General features: G+C 33.8%; 1 long non-coding RNA gene across 1 annotated transcript; it reads right to left on the bottom strand.

The window, feature by feature from the left end:
- Nucleotides 1-4,675: 4,675 nt before the first annotated feature.
- On the bottom strand, nucleotides 4,676-6,274 carry LOC149199761 (uncharacterized). The gene is made up of 2 exons (XR_016253312.1): nucleotides 5,799-6,274; nucleotides 4,676-5,074 (listed from the first exon to the last, which is right to left on the bottom strand). It is a non-coding gene; the product is annotated as an uncharacterized LOC149199761 (long non-coding RNA).
- Nucleotides 6,275-12,151: the final 5,877 nt, after the last annotated feature.

Below are 12,151 nucleotides of genomic sequence, written 5' to 3'. Positions count from 1 at the left end.
TCTCCTTCCAAACGCTGTAATTTGTATGCCCATCCAACCTATCCTCCACCCTCAATCCCAATGACATCTTGCTGTCCTAAAACTGAAAAATAGCACTGCTGTGGTAAAGATAAAACTGCTGTTTATGAAAAATCAGCTTGCTGGAATTTTCTGAGTGAAAAAAGCAGCAGCTGTATTTTTTTCCTTTTGCTGTCCCAAACTGCCCTTCAGCACTCAAGCTCTGATACCATGTAAAATTTTCTGTTTCCCACCCCGGTTTTCAGTTTCACCTTATTTCTCCCATATAGTTAAATGCCCATTCCCATAGCCATACATTTAACAGACTGAAAAAATAAATATTGCTGAAAACACAAATTCTGGAAATTTTTCAGAGTGCTGGAAATTGCAGAAATAAAAAAATCAGCAATTAAAACAGCCATAAAAACACATTTAAACTCAGTGATTTTTGGTCAACTTGACCCTGGAAAAACCCCCTACAACTCTTGGGGAAAACCAGTTTGAGAGCTCTTCTTTATTTCTGGAAAATGCCTTTTACAGAGAAAATATTTTCAGCAAAAAATCAGCAAAACAGAAATTTTTCCAGCAAGCAAAACTTATCTGTTTTCAGCCCAAACGACAATCTGAAAACTGCTGGAAGAGCTGTACGGACCGTACGGATGTACGGACTGTACGGACGTACGGATGTACGGACCGTACGGACTGTACGGACGGCCGTACGGACTTGTACGGACAGCCCTCGGGAAAAGTGCAGAAAATCGCCTCCTCGATATTCGTGCTGAAAAATAATTTTTTCACTGTTTTGCTCACTAAATCTGCCTTTTTCTGCTTGTTCTTTATGCTGTTCAGATTTGCTGAAATGCTGCCTTGGTGTGTGTGCCAAACTGCTGCCTCTTTCTCCTCCTTGTCCAGAAATCTCCCTTGCTCTCTTGCTCTCCTTCTCCCAATCTGCTCATGAAAGAATGAATGATCTCTTTCTCCTTTTCCTCCCTTAACCCAACCCTAAATGACTTTTGGGTGATCCCTAAATCCAATGGCTGAAATAGATTTAGATCAATGGCTGAGATTAAATGCTCATTTAAATCTCACTTTCTATTTTTTTAATTCACCCCACTTTAATAAAGACCCACTTAGTCATTTATTTCCAAAGTCACTTTTCCTTTCTAATTTTTCATTGACTTTATAAAGTCACTTTAAAATTAGACTTAGTAACTTTATCACTTAAAGTCACTTTCAAATTAGATTTAACTTTATAAAAATTATAAAGTTACTTTAGGAGAAAAATTAAATTCTTTTGGACACTTTTCCCTAGGCCAAAGATCAAAGCCTTAGGGAACCACCTGTCCTCCGGTACCAAATTTCAACAAATGTTAGCAGCATTAATACCAATTTCTTTGAGAAAATCAGACATGTTATGCTTGATGACCCAAAATATCTAGAAATACAACAAAGGTTACAACACAATGATGTCCCGGGCTACAGGGAAAATCCTGAAAATTTTATGACGTATAGGAATAGATTGTATATTCCTCTAGTGGAGAAATTAAAACCACTCATATTTGATTAATATCATAAAAAGCCTTATGCTAGACATCCAGGGTATCAGAAGATGGTTACGACATTAGGACAAAAGTTTTTTTGGCCTGAAATGAAGAAAGATGTAGCATAATTTTTGGCAAAATTCTTAGTGTCAACAGGTGAAGGTGGAAGAACAACATCCTGCAGGGTTAATAAACCATTTACCCATTCCTGAATGGAACTGGGAAGTCATTTCCTTATATTCTTAACCATACTGCTTAGCACAAAGAGGCAACATCATTCCATCATGGTGGTAGTGGATATGCTAAGTAAAGTAACCCATTTTCTGTTGGTATTGTCTACTTTTGGTAATGTACAAATTTCACAAATTTTTATGAAGCAATTTTTTCGACTTCACGAGATTCCCAAAATGATAGTGTCTAACAGGGATGCCAAGTTTACATCCAACTTTTGGAAAGAATTGTTTCGCGGCTTGGGCACCACATTGAACTTCAGTACCATATACCATCCCCATACTAATGGGTAGACGGAGAACAACCAAGATGCTGGAAGACATTCTTAGAATGTATGTTATGGATCAACCAACAAGATGGGAGGATTTTCTACATTTGGTTGAATTTTCCTATAATAATAGCTATCATGCATCCATTAAAATGAGCCCATTTGAAGCCTTGTATGGAAAAAAATGCCATACACCTCTTAGTATGATTCAGCCAGAGGATAGACTAATTCTGGGATCAGATGCATTACAAGAATTAGAGCAGATAGTGTGAAGAATTCAATAGAATATTAAGGCCGCCCAAGACTGGCAAAAGTGTTATGTACAAAAATGAGGACACATAGGGAATTTAAAAATGGGGAGCATGTGGACATCCGGGTGAAACCAAAGAAAAACACACTGAGAACGAGTTCTTGCCCAAAATTGGCAGCCTGCTATTGTGGGCCATTTGAAATCTTGGAAAAAATAGGAATTGTAGCTTATCAACTAACTCTCGCCAGTTATGTTAAAGTTCATAATGTTTTTCACATTTCCTTGCTAAAGAAATATGTACATGAATTCTCTCATGTTATTGATTGGAAAATGTTACAGGTTGAGCCCGAAGGAGAATTCACAGCAGAACTGCTATGCATTCTTGATCAAAAAAAAATTTGGCTCTAGAATCGAGTCATCACTCAGGTTAAAGTGCGGTGGAAGCACTATACCCCCAAGGAGGCCACTTGGGAGGGAGAGGACGAAATGCAGAAAAAAATTCCATCATCTTTCTAGTAGAATATACATGTTAAGTGGACACCGAGGACGATATGAAAATAAAGGGGGAAGGATGTGATATACGCTAGTAGATATTATTGTTTTAATGCACGTGTATAATAAATGTTAGAGGCTACATAATACTTTGAATAATCATTGTAAGTATTTTTCATATTATTAATAAATAAAGAGAAAACTCTATATTAAAGGAAACTATGCACTCAGAGAAGACACTCAAGGACAAGATTATAAATTCATCATGATTAGAATCCTAGAATATTCTAGATAATATTAATGGAGGGAGATAAAGTCTCTCAGGAAAATCTTAGCCGAAGAAAGGGATTAAGAGTGGTGGCCTTTAAAGCACCATGGGAGAGAAAGGCGGGCTTTAAAAGAAAAATCCTGGGCAAGAAATAAATAAAATCTTACAAAAGCGGGATGCTGCTGAAATGGAAGCAATATCATGAATAAGGGTAATAATTACACAAAGGGAGAATCAATGAGGTTTTTGATTCTTTGGGAAAAACAAACGAGCTCGGGGGAGAATTGGAGGCAGTTCGGGGTTGGGAGGACAATGTCTTTCTGGTGTAAGTTTTTGGTCAGCCGGATAACTAAAGTCTCTGGTTTGGTCTATGTTGATTATAATTATGCATCAATTGTTGTAGATGAATATGATTTAATGTTGTGATTTTATTGGAGGAAGTAATTTACTGTTCTTGATGAATATAAATATTTCTTTCTGTTGCTGGAATTTATATATATATATATATATATATATATATATATATATATATATATATATATATATATATATATTGTTGTAATAAAAATAAAAAAATTATGTGGTTCAAAAGATTAGGATTAATATCTTTAGTTTCCATCGAAAGTGGTGGGATACTTTGAAAAGTGAAGGAAAACATTGCTACAATTCCAATTATGTGGATACTAAGGAATTAGATTAAAACTACTTGATAAAAGAATCACAATGTTGTTAGAATTTAATTTGTGCCTATAGACTCACTAGATTACAAGATATGAACGAGTTGTTGTATTACCAAATAAACTGAGGGTATGATCACCCAAATGTGCAATAGAAGGGAAATGACAATTCCAAAGGGATCACAACAAGTATAGTTAGACTAAGTAATATTATAGCCCTGTGAAGATGTTTATCAAATCTATAGCTCAATAGACGAGAGGAAGAGTAGAGTATGACCTAGCTAACCAAAATATTGCGGTATAAACACAGATACTCTCTCTGCGGATTCTTATTGTATGTTGAGAACATACTTATGAGGAACAGAGAGTGACAAATGCTAGAGTAGTATGTAATAAAATTACAAGACGGGCAAAGATACAAAGTATATGGTGAACTTCAGAAAAAGAATAAAACCACCCATATATGAATTAAATGAGAAGTGGTACATTAAACTAGATTGAGATTATAAGTAGATACACATAGACCAAAGTAAGTGTGTTCTTTGCGCTAGAAGTTATAACCATTACATATCTACTTTAAATATCAAGTTATAGGCAGAGGAGTTTGTGCCCTATGAACACCGAATTCGAGCATCTATAGGCAGCAATGCACTTACAACTATAACCACAAATTTAAGCATGAAGTCTATAGGCAGATAAATTCTCACAAATATAAAGATAAATTTAAGTATGAAATCGACAAGGCGAGGAGTCATTACGAATATCCATAAGAACAGAATGAAGGTACCCAGACTTACATAGTTAAGTTGCTGACTCTGTTAAGAAAATTCCATTGATAAATAAAAACCATTAAATAGACAATTTATGAAAATCTCATTGATAAACAGGAACCATTCATGAACAAGGGCACTCATGAATTAACCCTGAATTATCATCAACGATTAGCAAGTGTGATATAAAAAGGGTCATGGCATAAATTACAATAGTCTTTCCATCTGGAATTGTTAATACAGTAACTAAAATGAAAATCCTATGGTAGATATAGGCCTTATGCCGATTTCGTACTATCACCGAAATATAAAACAAGAGATGTTATAGTATAACTCTCAAGAAGCTTTTCAAAGAAAAACAACTACCAATGTCTCTGTACAACAGTTAGATCTCTTCCTAATAATCACCATAAGCTATAGGGATATAATCTCCCTACTTAATAATAGAAGAACTGAGATCCCGAAGCAAAGTAGGTGGGTAGATCAAGGTTGGTATTATGAACCCAGTCTCCATTTGATGAAAGTGTCTGGTCTGGCCATGAAAGGAAATAAACAAAGGATTCAAACCACTTGAACACACCTGTAGGGTCATGAAGGCCGAGAGATTAATACACCCTGATGCTATAACCATACCTTCAATATAATTTGATAGTAGAAAAAGAAAACAAAAACCCAAAAAAGTTAGCAAAGTACTGGAGCAACAAACCCTTAAAGCGCAAGATAGTAAACTTGTCACGCACATTCTGAGAGAAAAGACAGGGAGGATAAACCATGAAAGGAAATTTAGCGAGGTGTATCAACACCCTAGACAATGGATTTGGGAAAGCCCCCAATAAGTAGTTATGCAACAAAAATTTAACAAATTCCAATTGATGCAGAGACATTCCATAACCCTCCCAGCATAGAGAACTCAAGGAGTCATTACCAAGGTAACCACTAATGGTGATATCACAGAACATGGAAGCACAAGAAAATAAACCCAGAAATAATACCATGGAAAACCCAATACTCCTATGGCTCAAAGGCCATTAATCACATACGCTCCGAGAGTACGTATAGTATAGTCGAATAAGAAGTAAGCAGGAGTTTCTTTTTCTAATTTGGGTTACAGAAACTATACTTGCAGCCTAACAGAACACCTAAATGAAAGGTGTGCACTGTTCCACTGCCATTTCATGGTAGTTTCCATTTCTCTATGTCATACAAATGGCGTTGAAACCTAAATATTAACAAAAAACCCAATACCCTTAAGTTTGGAGGACAAAAGTAACAAGAAACTGAGTGTAGAACCAAAATTTACAGACCTGAGGGTTGTTGCAGGGGTAGTGATGGTTGAAAGTGGCCTCTAACCTTGCAAGTGCTCGATCCAGGTCGACGGCACCGTGAATACCATCTTCCAAGTTAAACTAAAAATGAAGTAAATGCAGGAGCGATGTTAAATGTAGACCTAAAAGATGCATTTAGCAAGAGGATTCCAAGAATGACCAACATGTATACTACTGTGGGGCTTTTCATCACAATCTATGCAGGAAATTCAAGAACTCGGAGGAGAATATAGAGAAACCTGTGCGTCGCTGGAGGAAGGGTTCTCCAAAACCTAATTACGAAATGAGAAGAAAGTAGGGTTTGGTCTTGGCATAAACGAAGGTGCCTGAATCTAATCCCTTAATGCTCAACAATGCATCCCAATCGTCAATGACCCCTAACACTATCCACTACTATGTGTCCCCGTGTGATCTGGCCCACTTGGCAAGTGTATACTAGAGCACAAAGTGCTTGAGAAAACATGACGAAAAGGGAAGGGACACGATATTAACGTTATGGTCCAAATTTAATATCATAGGATAATGAAATATATACATTGATGTCCTAGACTAGGATTAATGAGTGCAACCCTATCCATCATGTTCATAACCTAACCAATGTATTGATTTAGAATAGGTCCATTGCAATGGAAGAAAAAAAGCCACACAAGGTAAGGGAGAAACAAGTGGTAAGGGTGGAAAAAAAAACTAAATGTTATGGAAGTGTTGCTAAGGGAGAAAGGGATTAGGTCCAAATCTTAGGAGTAAATGTTGAATGTTAGGAATCTAACTAATGGAAAAAAACATTGGGTGGCGAGGTAAATTACAAAGGGTAAGTTATTAAGGGATGATTTTAAGTCTATCTCAAGGAAGATGGGTCAATGGTCAAAGCCATAGGAGGTGAGGATAGGTGCTTCGATAAAATTATATTTCTAAAGAAGGGTTTTAGAAATAGGAAATCTATCAATATGACAAGCGATTTGGTTGTTACCTCCTATTTTTATGTTCCTAGTTAATGTGTCATTGAATATGTTAATATAGAATTATAATGCTCAAATATCTGATAGTTTCCTTAAACAAATGAGAATCAGTGTTCAGGAGTCTAGTACTTCCATTCTTTTATTCTAATGCTATAATGATATTGTGATCATCTCTAATAATGCATGTATCCTCCTATGTCCTCTTTATGAGTTGAGAGAGTTATTTGAGAAAAACCTCTTTTTTGTTGGAATACCTCGAACATAGGAAACCAAAAAACTATGATATTCACTTGATACTAATAGTTTGAAGCACCCCATAGTGATGGGATGGGATCTGATCCAATTGGTGAATTATAACTCTGTAGATTCAATATAAGTATTGGTCCTCTAGCATGAGAAGTGACATGTAGTGATAATGAGCTACATTATTTCCAAGTTTTTCAAAGCTAAAGAGTCTTTTGTTTCATTGGAAAATTTGGTTTCCTCAAATATTACTACACTTGGAAGAAAAAAATTTGATGCAATATTTCAAAAGCCGATGTTTCCTTTTGGATTTTATGCCACTAATTTTTCATGAAATAATTTTCATTGGGAAAAGGATTGAGTCGAGGAAAACACCTTTGAGATAAGTGTGACTGTGGCAGAGTTTGAAGTAAGGGCTTCTCTTCCTTTTCCCTTTTAAGTAAGGTAAATGAAAGAGAGTCATTTATAGTTTTGGGATGGACCTTAGGTATTTCCCTTTTCGCTCTTTTATTGTTATTTATAAATCCATTTCATCTATTTCCATCTCTTCAAATATATTCTATGATGACGAAGCTTGAGCTTCCGATATTTCTAATTCACCTCTTGTTTGAAGCTCCTTTGATTTTCCACATTTTCCTTTTTTTATCAATGCATCATGTTTGGGGTCTTATTGGGATGTTAAGTCTTCTTGATTATGCATTGGGTAATTTTCTATTTGTTTAGTTACTACTAAATCTCCAAAACTATTATTGGATTGAAGGTACTCCCTTGTAGGGATAACATGGGCTTTCATGTTTCCCCTTCTCTTATTTAGTTTATGGAAGCCATCAAGGTCTATGGCTGGGGTCTTTGATGGCATTATTGTGGGTTAGTTCAAAGGGAATTCTTTGACTAGATGGTTTTACTCATGACAACATCTTCAATAGAATGGGACATGCTCATAGTCCAAAGGATGCACTAGTTCTTCACAATGATACAAGATTTCTATTTAGTCTAGTAGGGGTGATAAAATGTGCATGTAACTGTAGATTTTGGCATATGTTACATACCTTCCTCTCTTGGTGACCTATGACATTTTAAACAAGGATACAATTGGATTTATGATGCCTTCTCATATTTTTTCTTCCCAACACTGCTTCAAAGCGAGAAGAGTCTGGAACAAACTAGGGTGACTAAGAATTTTTCCTTTTCTGGGTAGTATCTTGGAGGCCAAATATTAAACACTATTCAAGAAATAAGGGCCATTTTAAAAAAATCAGATTTTCTCTTCAAGATTGGCAATCATCACTATGAAAATCCCCTTAGCTACGAGCTCTATATCTATGTGTCCTTTTGGTTTACATTTTTTCTTTCTTCACACTATTAGATCATGCTCTAGTGGCCATATGCGTATGAACTTGAAGATCAATGCATGATCTTGCATGTGTTGAATAAACCCAATTATTTTATCTAATTTAACTTCATACATGGGGTTTTGTGGTGGCTTTGGGATACAATGGTTTTGTTTCCAACTTTTCCACACCGCACCTAGTAGTGGATTATCAGGGTATGGATTTATATTTTTTAGTTGCAGAGGGTTTCCTTTGGGTTGATTCGTGAGGTGCCAATGTTGGGTTCTTCTTTTCTCCGACGCATGAATCTCTTGAAACAACATTGCAGTAGGAGTTGTTTGCACAACAAATATTTGATAATAGTAGTGAAATATATCTTTATTTATTGATATGAAATAAGATTCACAATTTCGATGACTTATTTTTATTATTTTATTATGTTTTTATTATATATATATATATATATATATATATATATATATATATATTTGGTTATATTCTTATAATTTATCACTAAATAACCTCTTCTCTATCCATTCATTTGTCATTCAACAACAACATGATACATGTCATATTTACAACACTTTATCAACGATGACTTACTCCATTGGTAAAAATGAGTTGTTAATGTAATCTCCACAATGGTTCAAACCTTACTAATTACTAAATAAATTATAACTAAGTATATAATAATTTAAACTCAAACTTTATCATATCATTTTTTTAGTTTCTAAATCTCAAGTATGCAGATTTTCAAAATCGTAGCTATATTTCCATTTTATAAAATAGAGTTGTTTATATTTTCTTCAAGTCACTTAGGCTCCCCATCCCCACCTCTTATGAACACAAATCCTTCATAGGTCATATCTTTAATGTTGTTACATTAGACCTTTCCTATTGTTATTATCATGGTCATTTATTATGAAATCACCTTTGTAAAGCCTGTTAGATAAAAACATATTGGTATACTAGATTATTCTACCTTAACAACTACCTTGTAGTTAGTATGAGTGATTATTTTGGTTGAAAAAATAATACATATTCATGTATGTAAATTTTCAACAAAAATAATATATAATTTATTGTTAAAACTTGTAATTTCTCAATGAATATTATCAATTTATTGTATTTATGTAAAAAAATAGGTTATTTTTTTAACCAACTGAATGAAATTTTCTTATAAGAATTATTATATTGTCTCTCTCTGATGGCTTTTGCTAGTGAAAATGGTTGTGGATAACTTCAAGCGTTTGGTGACTCTTTAATGGTCATAAAATGGGTTAGCGAGATTCAAAAAATGCCGTAGTAGTCACCTGGTTCATATTCTAAAGGATTCACAGAGCAATCTTAATTATTCATATTTTTCATCCACTCATATTTAGAGGGATAGAAATAGTGAGGTGGATAGGCTTTTCAAGGAAGGCCTACGCTTGGATTATGGCTCTTGTCATATTGAAGAAGTCCTAAATGATGCTCACTAGAGCTATTATCATAGGCCTTTTATGGATGTTCAAAACTCACACCACTAAAAATATTTCTTTTTGGTCTTTTTGTAATTGAAATTTGATCGTATAATCTATTGTCTAGTTTACCATGGAAATATTGTTTGGAGCCTTTTTGGCTATCACTTCTTACTATTTTTTAAATTAAAAATGGGTATATTTTTTAAACTATTTTGGAAGCTCCTTTGAGTTTTCCAAAATTTTCCATTTTTTATCAATGCATCTTGTTTTGGGTTTTACTGGGATGTTGAGCTTTGTGGATTCTACATTAGTTCCTTTTCCATTTGTTTTGTTACTTTTAAATATCCAAAATTTTTCTTGGATTGAAGGTGCTCCCTTGTAGAGATAACATAGGCTTCATTTTCTCCTTTTTATATTTACTTTATAGAAGCCCTCAAGGTTTGTGGTTGGGGTCTATGATGGTGTTATAGTGAGCTAGGTTGAAATGGAATTCTCTGGATAGATGGTTCTACGCATGGCCACCTATGCAATGAAAATGGATATGCTCTTAATCCAAAGGTTTCATCAAGTCTTCACCATGATACAAGATCTATATTGATTCCAGTGGGGTTTTACATGTAAATGCAAGTTCTGGCATGTGCTACATACCTTCCACTCTTGGTAACCTCTGACATTTTGGAGAAGTATATAATTCCTTTTTTTATGCCTTCAAATATTTCTTCTTCCCAATACTTCTTTGGAAGGGAGACTAATATAAACTAGATTGGGTCACCAAGAACTTTTCCTTTCTAGGTAGTATCTTGGAGTACAAAGTCTCGAGAAGAGACCAGTGTTGTTGAAGAAATAAGGGTCATTTTTAAAAACTCACGTTCACTCTTAAAGATTGGTAGAGATCACTGTGAAAATTTCCTTAGCTACAGGCTCTAGATCTATGTGTCCTTTTGGATGCCATTTTTTCTTTATCCATACTACTAGATCATGCTCTGATGGGCATATGCCTATGAATTTGAAGAACAACGAATGATCCTTCATGTGTTGAATAAACCCCACTATTTTATCGAATCTAACTTCATACTTGGGTATTTCCATTGTCATTGGGAGACAATGATTTTGATTTCAACTTTGACACAATATGTCTAATTTTTTTTTATCATCATATGGGATTAAATTTTTTCCAGTTGTAGAAGTTTTCCTATGGGGTGAATAATGAGGTGTTGATGTTGGGTTCTACTTTGCTCCGGTGGATGAATCTCCCAAAACAACATTACAGTAGGAGGCCTTTGCACAAAAATAGTCAATTGAAATAGAGATACATACATTTATTTATAGTTATGAAATCAAATTCAAAACTTGGATGACATATTTATATTATTTTATTAATTTTTTATTATAATTAATTTAATTGTTTGTAATGATTTATTCTTATAATTTATCACTAAAGCACCTCTTCTTTATCCATTCACCAATCATTCAACAACAACATGATACACTTTAAACCAACCACACTTTCTCAACAAAGACTTGCTCCATTAGTAAAAATGAGTTAACAATGCAGTCACCATAATGGTTCAAATCTTACCAATGAATATATAAAATATATCTTAATATATAATAATTTAAACTCAAACATTATCATATAATTTTTTTAGTTCGTACAAATTAACTATGCAAATTTTCAAAATTGTTGTTATATTTCTATTTTACAAAATACAGTTATCTATATTTTTTTTTTAACTCAATTAGGTTCCCCCACCCCCACCTAGTCTGAAGACCAATCCTTCATAGATAATCTTTTTAATGTTGTTACATTACACATTGTGTATTGTCATTATAATAGTTATGTATTATGAAACTACTTTGCAAAGCTGGGTAGATCAAAACATCTTGTTATAATGAATTCTTCTCCCTTAACTTCTACTTTGTAGTTAATACAAGTGCTTATTTTGATTGAAAAGATTATAGATAATTTGTAATTTAATATATATATATATATATATATATATATATATATAATTAGGAGTCTTATCAATTTATTGTATTTATGTGAAAAAAGTTAATAATTTTTTTTTCTAATTAATTAGATAATTTTTTTAGATATAAAAGAAACCTAATTGGCCCATTAATAAAATTTCACTCATAAAAACACACTACATAAGATTATCCCCTAAAAAAAATATTAACATCAAAACACATCCCCAAATACAACCTATAAAAATATATATATATATATAGAGTAAAAAAAGCTTTGATGGAATCAAAAACACGGCCGGAAATTAAAATTTTCCATTAACAAGATCTCATTCACAAATAAGACATCTAAGCGAAGCTATGGATTA

This window comes from Pinus tabuliformis, chromosome 2_1 (assembly GCF_031772625.1).
Source record: "Pinus tabuliformis cultivar Carrire ecotype Pingquan chromosome 2_1, CPIR1, whole genome shotgun sequence".
NCBI classification, from domain to species: domain Eukaryota; kingdom Viridiplantae; phylum Streptophyta; class Pinopsida; order Pinales; family Pinaceae; genus Pinus; species Pinus tabuliformis.
This window is presented reverse-complemented; position numbering and strand designations above follow the sequence as displayed.